The following is a 21,842-nucleotide window of genomic DNA, read 5'->3' as shown; positions in this document are numbered from 1 at the left end:
CCCCATGCCAAATGTTTGTCTATTATAGTTCCTAGAAAATTTGTGCTGGTTACTTCTTTAATAGTCTTTCCATTTATATTAACATTTATATTATAATTTTCACTATGCTTCGTCTGAAATACTACATTCATTGTTTTAGACTGATTCATAAACAGGTTGTTTTGTGTTAAATATTTATTTGCAATTTCAATAGTCAGGAGTGCTTCCTTCTCAAGCTCCTCCTTTGTCTCAGCTGTGCAGATAATTGTTGTGTCATCAGCATACATTATAAGTTTCTGATTTATATAGCTAGGGAAGTCATTTACGTAGAGTATAAATAGTATCGGCCCAAGCACAGACCCTTGCGGCACACCGTGTTTAACTGTTTGTAATTATGATCTGTAGTTTGTTATATTTCCCCCACTAGTATGTCTGATTTCTGTGCATTGTTTCCTATTTGTAATGTATGATTTAAGTATGTCATAGCATTTTCCTCTAATTCCATACTGATATAATTTCATCATTAATTTTGAGTGGTTCACACAATCAAATGCCTTAGATAGGTCCATAAAAATCCCACAAGTCTTTTGTTACCTGTCAAGTAAATTAAGAATGTGCTCAATTATATCTGTTGTTGCTGTTTTTGTTGACTTCCCTTCTCTGAAACCATGTTGTGATGAATGCAGTATACTGTACTTTGTTATAAAACTTACAATTCTATTCTTTATTATCATTTCATAGATTTTAGCAAATGTTGAGATCAATGATGTTGGCCTGTAATTTCCTAATTCATCCCTGTTCCCTTTCTTAAATATTGGCTTCACTTTACTTACTTTCAGTGAATCTGGAAATATACCTTCTTCTATCGCGGCATTCAGCATGTGTGTCAATGGTTTTAATATACATTCTCTGCATTCCTTTATGAGATGTGATGTGACACCATCCAAGCCAGAAGAATGTTTTTAAGTTGTTTTATTAGGTTTGACACTTCTGCATCTGTTGTAGGCATGAAAACCATAGTATGATTTGTATGTAGGGGGTTTAACAATTTATTTACTGCATTTGTTTTATTTTGACTTATTAATTCGTCTGCTGCAGTAATATAATATCTGTTAAAAGTATTGGCTACTTCTAGAGGGCTTGCGTTGCTTTTCCCACTCATCAGTGGGCAGATGTCCTCTGCCTGTTTTGTTACTTTTCCTCTCTCTCCATTAATGAACGACCATAAACCTTTTGAGTAGTTCTTTCCCTTATCTATAGACATCCTGATGAATTGTGCTTTAGTTTCTCTGATAAAACTACAGTACTCTTTCTTTTTTATTTTATACAGTGTGTTGTAGGCCTCATTATTTTTTTGTTTGGAGAGGTCATAATACACTCTCAGATTATTTCTGGCATGGATTACTTCTCCAGTCACCCAGCTTTTCTTTTTTTGTTGCTGTTTGACAAGCCTTTTACTAACAGGACATGTAACATCATAATAATAATTGAATAAAGAATAAAACTAGTTCCATTTGGTGTTTGCATCTTTAGCTGCATATATTGTTTCCCAGTTTTCTGCCTCTAACATCTTTTTTAGCAGATTTATGTTATGTGGGTAGTTCTGTCTTCTCATCTCCCATATCTTCTGCACTGAATCACTAGTCTTTATATTTATGTCTATCATGATTGCAAAATGGTCTGCTAATGTGGAGTTTATTACCTGTGTGTCACAATAGCATGTAGGAATATTTGTTATTACATGATCAATAATAGTTTCACTATGCTTTGTTACTCTGGTTGGTTTATATATATTTATTTTTAGATTGTATATGCACAATAAGTCCAGTAGGGTCTTAGTATTGTCTGTATTTTTACTCGCGTCTATGTTCAGATCTCCTATAATAATCAAATAAGCATATGTTTTTGAGAGGTGTTGGATTATATCTTCCAGCTGTTCAAAGAAGGTTTTAATTATACCATTAAAACCTTCTTTGAACAGCTGGAAGATATATTGAAGCATGTAGAAGGTAGGAGTGCATGCAGTGGTAGGTGCGTGGGGAGAAAGAAGCAGAGAGAGAGAGAGAGAGAGAGAGAGAGAGAGAGAGAGAGAGAGAGAGAGATAATGGAGAGACTCTGAGATCAGCCTAAGTATGGGAAGAAAGACACTGCAGCCCCCTCCTTAACCATATCACGCAGATTACATCTCCCATCATGCACAGTTATTTGAAGTTTGCCTCTGCAGCCAGACATAATGGAGGGGGGGAGGGGGGGGGGAGTGTTGACTTCAGAAGAAGGCCCTTTGTCTCAAGATGTTACATGTTTAGCAGTAGTTTCGTTATGACTGTCTGGGATACAACATCTCCATTATATGGAGAGTAGCAAACCATCATTTTTGTACTATTGTCATTATGATTATGCAAATACTTTACTATGAACCAAGACTGATCTAACTTTGCTCACAGTTGCCCCTAGTTTCCAATCTCAGAATTAGCCCAATGGGGAAGCTCATAGCAAATCTAATCCCCAGTAGCACTAACTGCTAATGAGTAGAAGAAAAATTACTAATTTCCTAACCTTTGACAAACTAGCAATAAAGAATAGTGTCTAATTATAACTCATGTGAGAGGTGGGAAAAGTCATTATTGAGATATGCTGCCGCTACCCCATGCTCCCCCTCACCATTAATGTCCATTAATTTATCAGGAGTTTCTTGACACCCTGTTACCCATTGCACCTGAAATTTTCTGGGAATTTTTCTTCCAAGTTTGAGTAATCACCCTGATGAACATTTACATGAATTTTACATATATGAACATTTAAAAGAATTTAGAACAGATATTCTGCCAGTGTCTCTAATGTTCTGTAACTTCAATCAGTTTTGATGGGATGTTTCCAGAATAGCATACAATTTAATCCCAGCAGTCATTAATAAATAATTTAGCAGAAATTAACCACCCATCCATTGGCAATGTTGATGGGTGCACTTAGCTCTCTCCAGACAATTTTACAGGGACCATTATTATGGTGTCAGATCTGTTTTCTGCTCTGTCTGCATATCACAAATCATGATCTTTCCATCAGTTACTTTTCTTTTGCTCTGGAACGTAATAGGCTTCTATTTTCCTGTCAAATATTTTTCTTTTACTCTGAAACATCATAGGCTGCTATTTACATTTTTTTTATTTTTTATATTAGTTTATTTTATATTAGTTTATTTTATATATATATATATATATATATATATATTTTTTTTTTTTTTTTTTTTTTTTTTTTTGCTCTGAGACATTTGTGGTCATTGTTTTCCAATCTATAATATTGGGCGTCACATTTTTAATGTTCTCTAGTCTCATACGTATACTTAAACACATATACCTTCTGGTGGAAGCAATTTTGTATTCATATTCCTGAGCATTGCATAGAACCTTCCTTTAAGAAATGAACTACACAGAAAACTTACCAGTAAGTTTGCTAAGTTTTTATAATACTAAATGGGATATTCAAATTTTTCTGATTATTTATGTTAAAGGTCAATTTAAAATCATCTAAAAAATAAGATTTGGTCTTCTTGTTACATTCATATAATTCTATCCTTACAACTATTCTAGTTATTGAGATAAAGACCCACTATTTTCATAGATAAACAGGAAAATACACTTGTGGTTAGAGTGTTAAGATTCTGCTTGCCTAGGGGGAGGGACAGTGTGGTACAACTTTTTATATTTTTTTAATTATGCTCATACTGTGTTCCAGAGATAGTAGTTCATATCGCCTTCCTACACACATACAAAGTGCTTAGAATTCTGAGACCTGTTTCCATCCTTTTCTGCCCTGGTTCTGGGGATAAAAGAATTTGCTGTTTATTGTTAATCAGGTTGTGAGGCAGACAAAAAAGTAAATTGTTTATTCTAATATTACCTGGAAGGAGTTTTAATCATACTAAACTGTCCAGATTGTGGATGATACTAACATTATTAACACTAGCACTAGACAAGGGAATAAGATTATTGCATTTCCTCAGAAATAAAACTCAAGATAAGATCTTTATCTTAATGTCTTCATTACCATTATCTTCACACATGTTCCTAGGTATATGCAGTTTGTGGATTGGAGGGATCACTGGACAGTGGGTCAACAACAAGAACTTGAACTTAGGATCAAGCTCTGTTTGGGAAAATTTTCATTTAGCTTCTTAGAAATACAATAAAATGTTAGCTGGCCATTAGCCAATGATAATGCTAAATCTTGGACAAGTTTTCTCTAGGTTTCTTTCTTTTGTTTGTTACTCTGGCCTCCTTTGCCATGCATTCAGCAGTTTTTTTTGCCTTCACTGACACATTGATTGTCCACCAGTAGAAGCCCATTTTTATAGTGTCTCCAGATGATTAGTCTGTTTATGGTTTTGAGTCTGCTTGTAACTCCATCATTAAAGTATATTATGACATCCATCACACCAATCTGAAAGGCTGACATGCCAAAAAATGCAGTTTTGGCAAGTGGTCCCAAATGCAACTACTGAGAACTTTTTATGAATTCTGCATTTTGCCATGTAAACATTTTTGCAGGAATTTAGAATTTGAAAGACCTTCGGTGCTGCAAACATACATTCTGAGATATTTCATCCTCAAATTAAGGTCTATCTTTGATATTACCAGACTTCTCGTGGGCTCCTAGGCACTTAGAAAGCACTCACTGCATCTGCTTTAAAAAGGAATTTAAACACAAAAGTCATGAGGTTGCATATTGTACATAAAGTAAATGTTTGAAGAATCAGGAAGAATCACAGAATTTTATTAAAGAAAACAGAAAATTTTCGTTTTTTGAACCCTCATGATGTCCAGGCCCTAACTATTAACAAAATGGTACTCATATTTTGACAACTGCCATCCATTCCATGTCCAATGTTTCCTCTCATACAGCATAGGCAAGGCAAACACATTTATTCAGATGCAGGCTCTTTAAAGGGATACATCACCTTTCTCACTTCCGTCTTCACTGGACATAATTACAGCACCACCTTAGCTCAAAAGCAGATTTCCTTGGCCATCACATCCCGTTCTGGTACTACTGATATCTCCAAAAAATTCTTAGGAGTACACTTGTTGTCACTCAGTATTATCCTGGCCTTGAAAGTATTTATCAGCTACTTCAACAAGCCAATGTCTCCCTAAAATCATACCGTGAAATGAGGTCCATTCTATCTGACATTTTGTCCATATCATGTAGAATAGCTTGTCATGTCCCTGAAAATAACCGTAACATCCTTCTCAGACCTCATGCTCCTTCCACACTTATTTTCCTACTCTACGGTTCCTAGCCCTGTGACCGTCTCCACTGTAAGGCTTAACCTATCCACCCTCCTACCATCACTTATACCAACTCTGTATCTGTCAAAACATATTCTATCAAAGGGAGAACTATTTGTGAAATGACACATCTCCTGTACCATCTGTTACATAAACACTCTTCAGCTTTTTTACATAGGTACGACTACCACCAAGTCATCAGTTTGGATGAATTTTCATAGGCACAGTATGTTTGCTGGAAACACACAATATCCTGTTGCAGAACTTGCTCTGCAACATGACAGTCTTAACCTCAGTGCCTGGTTCATCACACATCAAATCTTGATTCTTGCTACAGAAATATGTTTCTCAGAGCTACAGAGGTGGGAACTGGCATTACAAGTCCTTGCTTCTTCATTTTTCTTAATTTCTTTGGTTTCAGTATTCATTTCTTCACTTACTTTTAGTTTTGTGTACCTTTGTTTTCTGTCCTGTCTATTCCCCCTCCAAGTTTGCCAACATGCCCTCTTTCTCCCCCCCCCCCCCCCACCCACCACCCCCTCTTGCCTCTATCACTACCACATACTTACCTTTCTAAACTTATCAGCTTGTGCACAATGTTGTGTCAGTCATACTTGTATTATATATTGACATATCTTCCACCTTTAAGCTCTCAGATTTTCAGATCTCATGCAATGCAGTCCTCAACAATCCATCTTTCCTTCATATCCTAGCCAGTAAGTGTCCCTGGGGGCTCCTCTTCCCAACTCTCCCCATTTCCTAATTGTGACCAGTCCTTTCCTGCTTCACAAAGCATGGGCTACATCTAAATCAGTTTGGCAAAAATAAACTAGCAGCAGACATTGGAAAAGCTTTTCATGAAATAATAGGCCTAAACAATAACGGTCATGAAAGCAGACCAGTCATAGCCCTAACTAACGAGGGAAACTAGTGAACTGGGCCAACTCTAGCAGGATTTGGTCCAGTAACAAAAATCTGCAACAAGTAATTAATACACAAACGAAAGTTCACTCAAACAGCAATACAATTAAAGACAAACAAAAGTTAACAGTGTTTCATCAGAACATAAGAGGCCTATATTGCAAGCTGGATCAGTTCACAGCAAATATAGAAGACACAAAAGGTATAAACAGTGCCCACATTCTGTGTCTAACAGAACACCACATCACTGCTGGTATTGAAGTGGTCCCTATTCTCAACTATGTTTTGGCAACGTCTTATTGCAGGAACTATATGGACAAAGGAGGAGTAGCTGTATATGTAAAAAACAATGTCTTGTTCACGGCAATAGATGTACAAAGATTCTGCTTTGAGCAACATTTTGAAGTATGTGCTATAGAGGTGCCAGACACTGTTTCCAGATTAACAGTTGTGGCAGTTTACAGGGCACCTTCTGGTAATTTTAAAGTGTTTGTTAAACAATTAGATACTCTTTTGTTGTACTTAAGTAGAAAAAATAGGGGCATGGTAGTTGTTGGGGATTTTAACATAGATTTCTTGGTTCATTCTTCCTGCAAGGTGGAGTTTGTAAATCACATGTGCACGTACAACCTTGTTCCTGTGGTTAGCTCACCCACCAGAACCACAACCTCTTCCAGTACTCTCATTGATAACGTTTTTGTTGATCAGAGTAAAGTCAACCATATTAATATTGAAATGGTTATAAATGGTCTGTCTGACCATGACGGACAACGAGTTACTTTCAACAGTTTGGGAATTCCTCTGAGTGACACCTCACCTAGATGGAAAACAGTAAGGAAAATAAGTGAGGAAGCTATTCAAACATTCAGATCATGTCTTCAGCATACTGACTGGACACCTGTTTATCTAGCAGAAACTGCTAATTCAAAATACAATTTATTCACAAATGAGATAGCAGGTACCTTTGAAAGAGTATTTCCAAGAAAGTCATACAGAGTCCAACCTGCTAGGTCTGCAAAAAAACCATGGCTCACTAAGGACATCATACCTTCCTGTCAGAGAAAAAGACAACTCTACATAGCATCAAAGACTTCTAACAACCCTGCTCAGCTAAAACATTATAAACTCTACTGTAAAATTCTTGCCAAAGTAATTAAAAACTCTAAAAGTATGTGTATAGCATCTGAAATTACTAATTCTGAAAATAAAATTAAAACAATCTGGAATGTGATAAAGAGAGAAACAGGGACTGTAAACTACACCAAAGACAAAAATATTGTTTTAACTGTTGACAACTCAGAGATAACTAATAGTGAGGAAATTGCTGAAATCTTTAACCAACATTTTTTTAACTGTCCCAACACAGATAGGTTGCCATGGTTCTGTAGATAAAACTGCCTGTATAATGAAAAATAATTTTCCAGAACCTTTCAGTCAAATAAGTGTGCCTCCCATTACTGCCAATGAAATCAAAAAAATCATACAGTCTTTGAAAAATAAACATTCTGCTGGTATCGACGATATTTCAAGCAAGCTGTTGAAGGCTTGCTGTAGTGAAGTGACCGAAGTTTTGGATCACATCTGCAACACATCCATGCAACAAGGAGTATTTCCAGACAGAATGAAATACACTGTTGTCAGGCCCCTGTACAAAGCAGGGGATGCTACAAATGTGTCAAACTATCGCCCTATCTTTCTATTAACAACATTTTCAAAAGTCCTAGAAAAAGCTCTGTACAACAGGATTGTGGCACACCTTGGTGACCTGAACATCATTAACAGTCAGCAGTTTGGTTTTCAAAAGGGAGTTTCAATAGATAACGCAATTTTCTCATACACAAATGATGTTCTAGAGTCTATAAACAGAAAGAGGCTGCCAATTGGTGTCTTATGCGACCTATCAAAGGCGTTCGACTGTGTAGATCACCAGATACTCCTCAAGAAAGCCTGTCATTATGGAATTACTGGACCTGTAGGGAACTGGTTAAAATCGTACCTCAAAAATAGGAAGCAGAAGATTACTCTAGATGTTTCAGATAGTGTATCACAATATATAGTGGACTCTAAGTGGGGAATTGTGCAGCAGGGAGTGCCACAGGGATCAGTGCTTGGGCCCTTGCTGTTCCTCATATATGTTAATGACCTGCCTTTATCCATCAATAAGCAGTGTAAATTTACAATGTTCGCTGATGATACGAGCATTGTGGTGGATAATGTGTCAACTACTGACTTAGAATCCGAGGTCAATGATATCCTTAAAGAAGTTCTGGGTTGGTTTAGTATTAACTCCCTTTCAATAAACCTGAAAAAAAACAATTTTATCCAGTTCCAGACAACCCACAAAAACCCAAAAGAAATAGTTATCACACAGAATGATCAGATGATAAAGCAAGTGTACTTATCAAAATTCCTAGGCGTATACGTGGACAGTAGGCTGAACTGGGAACATCACGTTCTACAAACACTAAAACGGCTGACGTCGGCAACATTTGCTTTACGAATTTTGTCACGCTTCAATGACATTACCATCTCACCATCTCACCATCTCACAAAAAAGAGCAATAAGAATCATTTGTGGTGTACCCTCACGAACCTCATGTCGAAATCTTTTTAAACGACTTGAAATACTGACAGCAACATCTCAGTACATATATTCACTGATGTGCTTCATAATAAATAACACCACTCTGTATGAAATGAATTGCCTACATCATGAACATAACACCAGAAGAAAAGAGGATTTCCACTGTGAGTTAAAGAACTTGACACTTATTCAGAAAGGGGTAAAGTACGCTGGAACGAAAATTTTCAATTCCCTACCCAACAGCATCAAAAGTATAAGGAGTAGTACATCAGTATTTAAACGTAGCTTGAAAAATTATTTACTTGAGACCTCACTTTGTTCACTAGAAGAATTCTTTCAGAGAAATAAATAAAACCCAGATCGGAAAGATGTTTTTAAATTTTTTGACACTGTTTACTGTTAAACTAATGTAATAATGCCCTAATGTAGAAATTCCTGTTTTTCTCATTTCCATTTTTGGGTCACTTTTAAACCCAAAGTGGGAAGTTTTGATTACTGTTCAAGGTTAAAATAGATGCAATAATGCCCTAAATATGAAACTGCTATCTTCACATTTATGTTGACTAGTTTTTAAGCTAATAAGTATGACTTTTGTGCACTGTTATTAATACTATAACAATGTCTTTATTCTATGTATTTTATTATGTACATTGACACGTTCCACATCTGAGTGACTTGCTCACATGTACAGATCTATGGAACAAGTATATAAATAAATAAATAAAATAAAAATCACACATCTTCCTTGCCGTTCAACCCTTCTGCAAGCAGAAGGAGCAACTGCCTCTGAAAACCTGCAGATTTCTGTACATATATATGTGTGGTCGCATGTCACAGCTTGGTGAGTAGACTTTTTAAATATTGAATTACACTACATTTTCAAGAATTAATGATCTTCACTGACATTTTAAGTGATTTTCACCTGGAGTTCAGCCAATGTTTTACAATGTTTATTACATAAGCTCATAAAGATTCTAATATTACTAAAGATACAGATGAATTTCATAGTCAAAATTATCAACATCATAAATAATAAAAATAATTAAATCGGGTGCATTTTTAATGCACATGAATTTTTCGTTCACATGTGTTCCTGAATATACTTCTGACTACATCCAATTGGCCACATTACAAAATCACACCATTTTTTATGTAAAATACACCCTTCTATACCTAAGAAATACTGTTTTTTTTTCTTTTTACCTGACTGCAATTCTTCACATCCATTGCATTGTAGCTCAACAACTCTTATAACCTTCAAATTATTCATTCCTATCTCTCTTTTAACTTATTTTAGTTTTGGTTGTAGCAGTGTTTGACAATCCAGGAAAGTACCAATTGATGTTCCGATATTACGCTTCCTCCTTTCAAATTGTCACCCCATCCTCCCCCAACCCACAAAGACAAGCACTTGCGCACGTGCGTGCACACACACACACACACACACACACACACACACACACACACACACACACCTAGTTCTAAGCAGGAGACTACTCTACATTGGGACATTGATTTACCATAAGAGGAACTTATATTTAGCATATAAAATGGAGGGAAATGCAGGGAAAACAAATTGCAGAGGTGTTCTGTTGTCTTCCAAAGTTCTCAAGGCCATCCTTAAGCATGTGATTTATTTTAGGCTAGACACTGATTTGCCTGTTGGTCCATTGGAGGTATTCCCTCCTACCATCCATTTCTGGGAGCATTCCCCAATCTGCCACCTGGAGATGTGCCATCTAGGGGTTTCAGGTTCTGCAAAGGAAAGAAGTATTTTACTTGCTAGCTTGCAAAATCAGACTTATGTAACTAATGTTCTGTTTGTTTGTGGGTACTTGTCTGTTGTTCTGGTATACATTGAAATTCCTGTACAATAGTACCATTGCACAAAAGTAGAGCAGCCAAAGCAAAACAATGCATCAAATTTAAAAGGGAAGTAGCATGCAGTAATTTATTTCTGCATTTGAAGGAGAACAACACAGGAACAGTCCATCCTGAGCCAGTGGAAGTGTACAGTAGAATGCATCAAACACAGTGATTAGCTGGCACAAGTGCTTCCAGTACTGTGAAGAAGTCTGAATGAAAAATAAGAGTGACAGCTCATCTCTTTGCGAACAACTGGGAATCACTAGAGAATTCAAACCTTGGTGTATAGAGACCAGGTTTTCTTAATCAAGGCAGTAGCAGAAAATGTAAACATTAGTCATGAACAGTTTTCAAAATATTACACAAAACTTTGAATATGACAGCTTGCAGTCCACTGAGTTTTGCGACAGATCACACCCATTCAAAAAACTGCTGAACCAAGGCAGCAGCAGCTGTTGCAACTGAGTCAGATCAATTCAGATGAGTTCTTTAGCTGCCAATTCTTCATGGGTAAGAGCTGGTTTAGGGGTACCACCTTTGATTTGATTGGTAATCAAAAGTCTTCACTCACAAGTTCAAACCATGCTACCGCTTAAATTTTGAACAAAAATTATCAGCAATGATGACTGAAGACTTCTGGCATGAGATTCACCCTGTACTGCCAATGGCCTTCTCAAAAGTGGCAGAGATGTGGACAGAAGTTCAGGGCACTCTCTTAGCCATAGGGTGTGAAACTGTCCCAAAGAGGTGAAAGAATCAGCAATGATCAACAACATGACGATGCAGAAGGGAATGGAAACCACTGCGTTAAAGACACACAATCTGTGTCAACTGGATGTGTGGCTTGTAATTGAAAAAAAAGGTCTTGATGATCTCGCCAGTGACAAAAGATTCCCAACTACTCCCTCATTCAGATCTCTGGGTGGGGACTGTCAAGAGGAAGGTGACTGAAGAAAAAGACTGAATAACCAACGAAAGGATAATATTCTAAAAGATGTGGCATGGAATGTCAGATGTTTTAACATGGTAGGGAAGCTAGAAAATGAAAAAAGGGAAATGCTAATGCTTGTTTGAGATATAGTGGGTGTTAATGAAGTGAAATGGAAAGAGAAAAAGTATTTCTGGTCAGACAAGCATAGGGCAATAACAAGAGCAGAATATTGTATAACAGAAATAGAATTTATTATGAATAGGAAGGTAGGACAGAGAGTGAGTTACTGTTAACATTCATGTTTCATCATGAGGCAAAATCTTCTTTCTTCATTCTTCAAGTAATTTGGGGTATAAGGAGTAAAATACAATCAGTGTCGTTATCGAAAAAGTATTTACTTGTAATTATTGGTTAAGAGCTGTAGGGTCCTGAGGGGACCATTGTTGTGTGAAAGAGAGGAAACATTGTTTAACTTTGTGTGGAGGACACATGGTGTTGACTATAGAGCCATTTTTAAATAGTACATAAAATTCTTTACAGTTCTGGAGATATTGAGTTGCATGTTCTCTAGCAAATGAGTCTCTCATTGTTAAACAGCACTTAGCTCTATTTCAGAGGAAATCTTTCCAGTATGTATTGTGCACAATGATGATTTTCTGGTGCTATTGTGTACTGACATAATTAATAATCAGATTTTCAGATGTATCAGTTATGTTGCTTTCTTTTTCATTAATTCAGTAACATTCGCAAGAAATATGTATCTTTTCCACGAAATTATTAAATTCATTTTTATATTTAATGCACATTGCAACTGTGGCAGTGATATTTTTCATGTCTGGTGCAAAGTGATATCAAAAGTGCGCGACAGTTTTTTTTTTTTTTTTGGTCATGTGTTGTTTTTTATATTTGCCGTAACACCTTAGAGTCTCTTAGTTTTTGTTATTTCTGTTTTGTTTTTTCAGTTTCTTCTCATTGTGAGCTTTTACAAATAAATATTTTTTCATTAACTCAGTATACCAGATGGCTCTGCAATTATTTGTTGTAGGGAAGTCGCCTACATAATTTGATCTGACTCCAGATCAGAAGGTTGCGTGTTTGTATCACGTTGGAGTTACCAATTATGTAGGCGACTTGCCTACAACAAATAATTGCATAGCCATCCGGTATAATGAGTTAATGAAAAAATATTTGTTCTCAGAAACTCACAATGAAAAGAAACGAAAAAAACAAATGAAAAGTAACAAAAACTACGAGACTCTCAGGTCTTACATCAAAGATAAAAAATAACACATGACCAAAAAAAAAAACCTCTCGCGCACTTTTGATATCACTTTGCACCAGACATGAAAAATATAACTGCCACACAACTCTCAGTTTCCATGTCTCTGAACTTTTTCTCATGTTTGTTCATACGGAAAACACTCATTAGCGGTAGGTGCCTTCATCATATGTGTACATAATAGATACATGTAACTAATAGTTTTATATGTCTCAGTCACCACCACACATCTTCTATTTCATGTCCTTTGTTGGTGTACTTGTGTGTAGCTGGAAGCATGTATGTGTTGTACTAGTCATTGTTTGTGAATGTTAATCTTCTTTCTTCATGCTCAGAGATTATCTTTCTTGATTCTTCATGTTATTTGAGGGACTGGTATTTTAATTCTGTAATGTGTAAAAAGTGTGAGTTGCGTGATAAGGCTGCATTGTGTTGTTTTGCCAGTGACCATTTGAATTTTTTGAAGTGTGTCAGTTGTATAGTATTAATCCTGTATATCAGGGATGTCTTTCTTCATGTAAGGTTTTTTTTCTTGATTCTTTAGATCATTTGAGGGATTAAAAGTTACAGTGAGTGCTGTATGAAATGATTGTGTTCGCCTCTATGTGGCTAGGTTGTAGAGTGCATCTATGGTTGAGTCCACATCAGTTCCTCTGAGAGTGTTTGTTTTATAGAGAAGCTGACATGTTTCTTAATGAGACAAATTCTCCCTTCTTCATTCCTCATGGAATATTAGGGCTAATCAGTTTGTGTGCAGTGTCGTCGTTGAAAAAATGTTGTACTGTAATTATCTGTAGAAACCTGTATGAGTCTGAGTGGATGATATGTGGTATAGGTTATTCTGCCATTTTTAATCTGCACATAGAGCAAAACGAGGATAATGGAATGTAGTCAAATTAAATCGGGTGATGCTGAGGGTATTAGATTAGGAAATGAGACACTTAAAGTAGTAAAGGAGTTTTGCTATTTGGGGAGCAAAATAACTGATGATGGTCGAAGTAGAGAGGATATAAAATGTAGACTGGCAATGGCAAGGAAAGCGTTTCTGAAGAAGAGAAATTTGTTAACATCGAGTATAGATTTAAATGTCAGGAAGTCATTTCTGAAAATATTTGTATGGAGTGTAGCCATGTATGGAAGTGAAACATGGACGGTAAATACTTTGGACAAGAAGAGAATAGAAGCTTTCGAAATGTGGTGCTACAGAAGAATGCTGAAGATTAGATGGGTAGATCACATAACTAATGAGGAGGTACTGAATAGGATTGGGGAGAAGAGGAGTTTGTGGTACAACTTGACCAGAAGAAGGGATCGGTTGGTAGGACATGTTCTGAGGCATCAAGGGATCACCAATTTAGTATTGGAGGGCAGCGTGGAGGGTAAAAATCGTAGGGGGAGACCAAGAGATGAATACACTAAGCAGATTCAGAAGGATGTAGGTTGCAGTAGGTACTGGGAGATGAAGAAGCTTGCACAGGATAGAGGAGCATGGAGAGCTGCATCAAACCAGTCTCAGGACTGAAGACCACAACAACAACAACAGAGCTTTTGATGATTGTTTGGATATATAGTTGTATATTCTGTGGCTTAGGACTTTCTCAGCAGGTGACAGCATGTAAATCTGTTGCAGACAATATCATTTTGATATATGATGCCAACAACAACAGTTTTAGGTGCACATGTTTAATGACACGATTGGAATTCACATTTTATGATTTATTACATGAATGCATGGTGTCTTTTCTTTAAGACATGTTCAAAAGAACAGACACCACATATTCATATAATTGATATGCCTAGCTGGGCAATGGATCCATCTTCTTCAGTGAAAATGCACAAATATGTTCAATCTCCTGTGGGACTATCAGAGTAGCAAACAAGGAGTCAAAGGATGGGGACTGGAGATAGGTGATGCTCATTGGGAAAGTGAATTAGCTGTTAAACATGTTGAGATAGTCTGTGCTGTTGCAATAACCCTGTATCCCTGGTGGCACAGCGATTAATGCAACTGTCTAGTACGCAGGAGGCCCAGGTTTGAATCCCAATCCAGTACACATGTTCACTCATGGCCGCTGAATCCACATACTGTTCTTTTACAGCCTTACAGCAGTGATCTTCAATTTACATGTTATGATTTATTTTTTATTTTGTTTGTTTTTCATGAATACAGTAATAAATGCTAGAAATACGTATCTTTTGCATTAATTCTATTTCAATAAATCAGTGTCTGATAATTTATACCATCCATCAACACAGCAGTTATGTGTTATAATTCATGAGATATTTATTGCAAGTTTACTTGCATTTTTGTTATGTGTTACATATATCACATACTGCAACTCCCAGTTACCATGATTCTGAAGCTGTACCCATATTTGTTCATGTGGAAAACATTTATTAGTGGTTGGTACCATCACCTAATACGTATCAATCTTAACAGGTAGCTAATGGCTTTGTACCTCTTAGGGCCATCCCATATCCTAGGTTTAATGTCTTTTGTCAATGTGCTTGTGTGTAGTTGCCCTTTTTGATGTCAGACGCTAAATACGCCATGCCAGTACCAATGGCATGTGAATATACAACATCGCCAAATATACAGGGTGAGTCACCTAACATTACCGCTGGATATATTTCGTAAACCACATCAAATACTGATGAACAGATTCCACAGACCGAACGTGAGGAGAGGGGCTATTGTAATTGGTTAATATAAACCATAAAAAAATGCACGGAAGTATGTTTTTTAACATAAACCTACGTTTTTTTAAATGGAACCCCATTAGTTTTGTTAGCACATCTGAACATATAAACAAATACGTAATCAGTGCCGTTTGTTGCATTGTAAAATGTTAATTACATCCAGAGATATTGTAACCTAAAGTTGACGCTTGAGTACCACTCCTCCGCTGTTCGATCGTGTGTATCAGAGAGCACCAAATTACGTAGGGATCCAAAGGGAATGGTGATGGACCTTAGGTACAGAAGAGACTGGAACAGCACATTACATCCACATGCTAACACCTTTTGATTGGTCTTTTTCACTGACGCACATGTACATTACCATGAGGGGTGAGGTACACGTACACACGTGGTTTCCGTTTTCAATTACGGAGTGGAATAGAGTGTATCGCGACATGTCAGGCCAATAGATGTTCAATGTTGTGGCAATCATTTGCTGCACACAATTGCAATCTCTGGCGTAATGAATGTCGTATACGCCACAGTACATCTGGTGTAATGTCGCCGCAGGCTGCCACAATACGTTGTTTCATATCCTCTGTGGTGGTAGGCACATCACGGTACACATTCTCCTTTAACGTATCCCACAGAAAGAAGTCCAGAGGTCTAAGATCAGGAGAATGGGCTGGCCAATTTATGCGTCCTCCACGTCCTTTGAAACGCCTGTCGAACGTGTACCTCACCCCTCATGGTAATGTACATGTGCGTCAGTGAAAAAGACCAATCGAAAGGTGTTAGCATGTGGACGTAATGTGCTGTTCCAGTCTCTTCTGTACCTAAGGTCCATCACCGTTCCCTTTGGATCCCTACGTAATTCGGTGCTCTCCGATACACACGATCGAACAGCGGAGGAGTGGTACTCAAGCGTCAACTTTAGGTTACAATATCTCCGGATGTAATTAACATTTTACAATGCAACAAATGGCACTGATTACGTATTTGTTTATATGTTCAGATGTGCTAACAAAACTAATGGTGTTCCATTTAAAATAACATAGGTTTGTGTTAAAAAACATACTTCCGTACATTTTTTTATGGTTTGTATTAACCAATTACACTAGCCCCTCTCCTCACGTTCGGTCTGTGGAATCGATTCGTCAGTATTTGATGTGGTTTACAAAATATATCCAGCGGTAATGTTAGGTGACTCACCCTGTATATGAAACTTTATTGATATGAATAACTATATGGGACTCCATTAATTCCTAAATGATATTTTGGGCAGAGCAATATCTGTTTCATTTTAAGCTATCAGCTGTGCTGAATTCATTTTGAGAGGTGTAATTACATAATTGATTATTATCTAACAGTAAATTTTCCTTAGGTTGTCATTACACCATCACTTGAAACTTGAGTCTCACTGGCCAACTGGTTAATGGCCACATAGCACAATCAAAGAATGTCCGTGGTACATTTCACAAATCCTTCAAACTAAACATTGTTCTTATACATGCTAGCTTTGCTTCAGTGGCAACAATACAGACTTTTTGGGTCAATTGTCAAGATGCATTTATGAGTTATCAGCTGTCATTTGAATCAGTTCATGCACAATTACTGCATACCCTTCTTCATAACCTGTACTCGCATGCTCATTTAGCATTGAAAAATCAACAACGTTTTCTCTTGATGTTTGCTGTTCCACATAATTAGATAAACCTCTCTCATAACAGTCCCATAAAAATAATTTAACAGTGCCACCATGTATCCTGAGGAATTCTTTTCAGCGAGCTGATGTATGGAGCAAGTACCTAAATCTTAGTCAATGGAAAATATATTAAGTAACACACCAAGATCAGTATTTAGAAACTGAGTATGTGGCTCTGAAGAAAGATCAAACTTAAGACTGCAGACCACATCACACCAACCCCTATGACAAATCCCACCTGTACCAAGCTTGGTGCAGCTTTAAACACAAGCTATACCACATTCTAAACCAATAATTATCATCATTCAAATGTACTCCATATTAGAGTCACTTGATGCGTTCATTAATCTGCATTGTATTTTAAGATTTTCATAAGGCTTTTGAAACCATTTCTCACACACAACTTCAAATCTAATTTGGTGCCTATTCAGTATCATATCAGTTATGTAATTGGATCCATGCTTTCCCATCAGAAAGGTCAAATTCATGGTAATTGATAGAAAGTCATCAAGTAAACTAGAAGTAATGTCTGTCTTTCCCTGAGGAAATGTTATAAGCCCTCTGGTATTTCTGATCTACATAAAAGATTTAGGAGATGATCTGAAAAGGCCTCTTACATTGTTTGCAGATTATGTTGTCATTTAATACCCTGTAAAGTCATCAGATGATAAAAACTTATTGCAAAATGATTTAGACAGGATATCTGCATGGTGCTAGAAGACGCACCTGACTCCAAACAGTGAAAAGTGTGAAGTCACCCATATGAGTACTAAAAGGAATCTGATAAACTTTGGTTACATGATAAATCACACAAATCTAAATGCTGTCAATTCAACTAAATCCTTAGGGTTACTATTACCAGTAGCTTATATTGGAATGATCACACAGATAATGCTGTGGAGAAAGCAAACAAAAGACTTCTTTTATTTGTGCCAGTCAATATGTGGTAAGCGATGATGAGACCACACTGCTGAGGTCATTGGTCCCTAGGCTTACACACTACTTAATATAACTTAAACTAATTTACACTAAGAACAACACACACCCATCCCGAGCGAGGACTCAAAATTCTGATGGGGATAGCCATGCGAATTGTGGCAAGGCGCATTGACCGCATGGCTATCCCGCGGTGCCTAAAGACTTTGGTTTATTGGCAGAACATTTAGAATATGCAACAGGACTACTACAGAAACTTCTTATACTACACTTGTCCTCCTTCTCTGGAATACTGGTGTGTGGTGTGGGTTCTGCATCATATAGGGCTGACAGAGAACATGTAATAAGTTCAAAGAAGGGCAGCACATTTTGTATTATCACAAAATAGGGGATAGTGTGCCATGGGAAATGATATGTGAATTAGAGTGGCAATCATTAAAACAAAGGCCTTTTCAATTGTGGCAGGATCTTCTCATGAAATTTCAATCACTAACCTTCTTCTCAGAGTGTGAACGTATTTTGTTGCTGCCCACCTACATAGGGAGAAATGATCATCACAATAAAATAAGAGAAATCAGAGCTCATACAGAAAGACATAAGTGTTCATGTTATGTGTGTGTTGTTTGGGAGTGGAACACTAGAGAAATAGCTTGAAGGTGGTTTGATGAAACCTGAATTGCAGACTAACCATGTATGAAGACGTAGATGTAGGAAATGGTGATCTTAAGACTGGCAGATGGAAATCATTCAATCGACGTAGATATAAAACTTTCTCTTACACAATTTTGTGATAATATGCTTCATTTGTATGCAGACCTTGTTATGAAGGAAAATGACATTGAGTATTCTGACAACATGACCAATTAAAATTCAAGAATCATTCACGAGCTCCTACGTATTTTACAGGATAATACTTATCTACTATGAACAACAATAGATAAAAATTCCTATTGACACTGTGTTCCTAATATTATGCACACTAATTCCACCAAGAATAATATTTCCATAAATCTTGTTGAGGACAAAGTCCTAATAAATATCCACCAGGATTTGGGAGCCTTAGAAATACGAAAGGTCCTGTATGCAAAAGCTGCCACATTTTGTTACTTTTATTCTAGAGGTGGATGGTTTCTTAATGATACCTCCTTGTTCACTTGATATCTTACTATTTTTATCACTGTCTTGTTATAATTGTGCTTTCTTCTGAACGCTTTGTCTTTCAAACTGGTCAAAGGTTTCCGAACCTCTTCTTCTCACTAATCTCAGTCATTGGGAACCTGTGGAATCTCATCCACATATTCATTCATTCTTTGTCCTCCTGCCAAACATTAGCTCTGCTGTAGTGAAGTGTGTTGACAAATGAGGCAAGTGGTTCTCCATCTCATCAAACAATTTTATATAGTCAATCCCTAGTGACTGTTGATAGTGACAATACGTCTTTATGAACTGTTAGGTTCTTGAAAAATCCTCTTAATTTCTTTATCTAGTGCTTTACACTGAGACCATGGGATAAGATAAAAACAGTTTTACAAGGCTTTGTGTGGAAATTCATCAAGGTGACATTTATTTCCTTTATATGATTCTAGGTTTTTCTTCAAATACCTCCCCATACTGATTCAAGAGGTTTAACTATTAGTGTCTTTGCTTGCCAGTGAGGCTTTCCCAGTCTTCTGCTTTCTGTTATACTTGTGTAACTTGGTTTTTGTGAATACTTTATTCAAAGAACTGCTTGAAATCACACTGCCAAATTCTCCTGTGTCTAGAACAATAGTTACTGAAACATCCTCAATACTGGCCCAAATCACAGATTGTGGTAACAATGGTTATTCCTGTTTGTTTTGATTTACTTGCTCCATCATATTGGTTTGATTTATTGATTTCTTTATTAATCCATGTAACAATTTACATTGTGTGGATTTCGTCAGCAAAATCATATACAATACAATATACCTACAATTATACACATAAAATTTGTATTTACACACATTTTTGAGGTATATTAAATTAGTTTTATATCCTTGTGTAATTTGTAATTTTCTTATACTACTGTACAATTTTTGATTTCCTTGTGTATTACAATGCAGGCTACTTTAATTACACTACATGTTTTAATTCAGATAGTCCATTACTGCGTAACAACTTTTATTTAATAAAAAAAAAGTTTAGTTTTGTTTTGAACTGTCCGATTGTGTCAATATCTTTTATTTTTTGGGGTAATTTATTATATAATTTAAAAGCATTGTACAACATAATACATTGAAAGAATTTTGCAGCTCTGTCACACTCCCTATCTTACTTCATGTCTAACTCTCTGGGGCTCAATGTGGTTGTTTCCAGGTGTTGTTCAGTTGTATGACTGCTGTCTTCAATGATTTTGGTAATCACTGGTGATTGTGATCCCCAGTCATAATGTGATGGTGTTTTCAGTTGTTTGTTACTCCAATACATATTATTATTAGTCCCATAGCCAGAATTGCATCTTCTTTATCAATGCTTTCAGTTTTTACTGTAATCTCCTTTGCTGTGTTTCTGATAACTGTCCAAGTGGGTATTCTGCTGAGGAAACCAGCATATGGTTCATGCAGTTGTGATCTACTACAACCATTGCCTGTACTAGGACTCTGTGAGTAATAACCTGTGGGTCCTGATTGCGACTTAATGTCTCCTTCAGTTACATTCATAGACCCCAATACAGACATAAATTCATTACAACTGGATTCCAACACAGTGATATGTTTCTCGCCATTTGCAACAGGCAGTGTTGCCTTTAAGATTGTTGAAACATCTGTATGAGAAATGGATTCGTTCTAGTGGCATGCCTTACTAAGTTGTTTTTCGAAACACCGGTGCAAGGTCCCATTTTGAAAAGAGAAAAGCTCTGAGTAAAAACCTTCTTCTGTAGTATTACCTGCACACCACTGGGTCACAATTTGACCAGAAATGCATTTTCAATATTCTCATACACTGAAGTGTCAAAAGTCATGGGATACCTCCTAATATTGTGTTGGACACACTTTTGCCTGGCCTAGTGCACCAACTCAACATGGTGTGGGCTTAACAAGTCACGGGAAGTGCACTGTAGAAATACTGAGCCATTACTGCCTCTATAGCCATCCATAAATGAAGAAGTGCTGCCAAAGCATGATCTTGTGCACAAACTAACCTCTCAGTCACATTGCATAAATTCTGATGTGACTCATGTTGGACAATTAGTGTCGCCAAATCATCCACCCAATTTATCCAGATGTTCTTCAAACTAATTGTTAACAATTGTGACCTAGTGACTATATTATGGGTTCCTTAACTAATTTCTCACGCTCTTTTGAATTTGCTTTCCATTATCACATTCTAAACAGGGAACTAGCAGAAATTTAACTATAGATTGTATCTCCCCCACGTTGGTATCACAGTGAAGTATTTCAGTCATCAATATTGGAAAAGTATTTTCCAAGGGTGTTATATAATTCCCTAGAAAAAATAAGTTTTTATTTAAATGACAATCGACGCTCAGAAAAGATTGTTAAATACTGTAAATATGTATGAGTTACAGGTTAACAGATATATTTTTACTACAAACTGCCTTTATATTATTGACCCTGTGCTTGTGATCAGTCACTTTCTTCATAGCTGACCATATGGTTTTAATTTTATCCTGTGAACTAGCTATTCTGTTTGTG

The sequence above is a fragment of the Schistocerca nitens genome, chromosome 1 (genome assembly GCF_023898315.1).
Source record: "Schistocerca nitens isolate TAMUIC-IGC-003100 chromosome 1, iqSchNite1.1, whole genome shotgun sequence".
NCBI lineage: Eukaryota > Metazoa > Arthropoda > Insecta > Orthoptera > Acrididae > Schistocerca > Schistocerca nitens.
Note: the sequence above shows the minus strand (reverse complement) of the source record.